This window comes from Cherax quadricarinatus, chromosome 73 (assembly GCF_038502225.1).
Source record: "Cherax quadricarinatus isolate ZL_2023a chromosome 73, ASM3850222v1, whole genome shotgun sequence".
In the NCBI taxonomy this organism is placed as follows: Eukaryota; Metazoa; Arthropoda; class Malacostraca; order Decapoda; family Parastacidae; genus Cherax; species Cherax quadricarinatus.
The window spans coordinates 5,424,131-5,424,670 of NC_091364.1; positions in this window are offsets into that span (position 1 = coordinate 5,424,131).

The window sequence follows — 540 nt, forward strand, 5'->3', positions numbered from 1 at the left end:
GGCGGCGGGGCGGCGGGGCGGCGGTGACGACGTTGGGTGGGAGATGGTTGGGGTGGCTGGGAGCAGCAGCAGCGTGGTCCTGGGCACCAGCCAGTGATCCCTTGATGTCTGCATCTATATGTGGCTGCTGGGGTCGAGTCTCAGCTCTTGGCCCCTACATCTTAACTTACCACTTACCAGATTCCCTCTCTCCTAGCCTCGTGGGCCTTATTGTGCCTTGTCTTAAAATTAGTATGTATGAATAACTAAAATGTAATGAATACTCAATATAACCCGCATTTAGACAAACTCAGAAGAATAACTGATCTGTATGTTTCGACCCCCTGCTGGGATCATCATCAGATTTATGGAGTCTGCCTCCACCACTTTCATCAACGTCGTTCCATTACCTGACCACCCTGAGGCTGAATTATTATTATTATAATCAAGGGGGAAGCGCTAAACCCAGAGGATTATACAGCGCCTGGGGGGGGTATGTGGAAGGCATTCAGGCTTAATTCGGGGAACTGGAGCACAAATCCAATTCCCTAAATCAAGAGC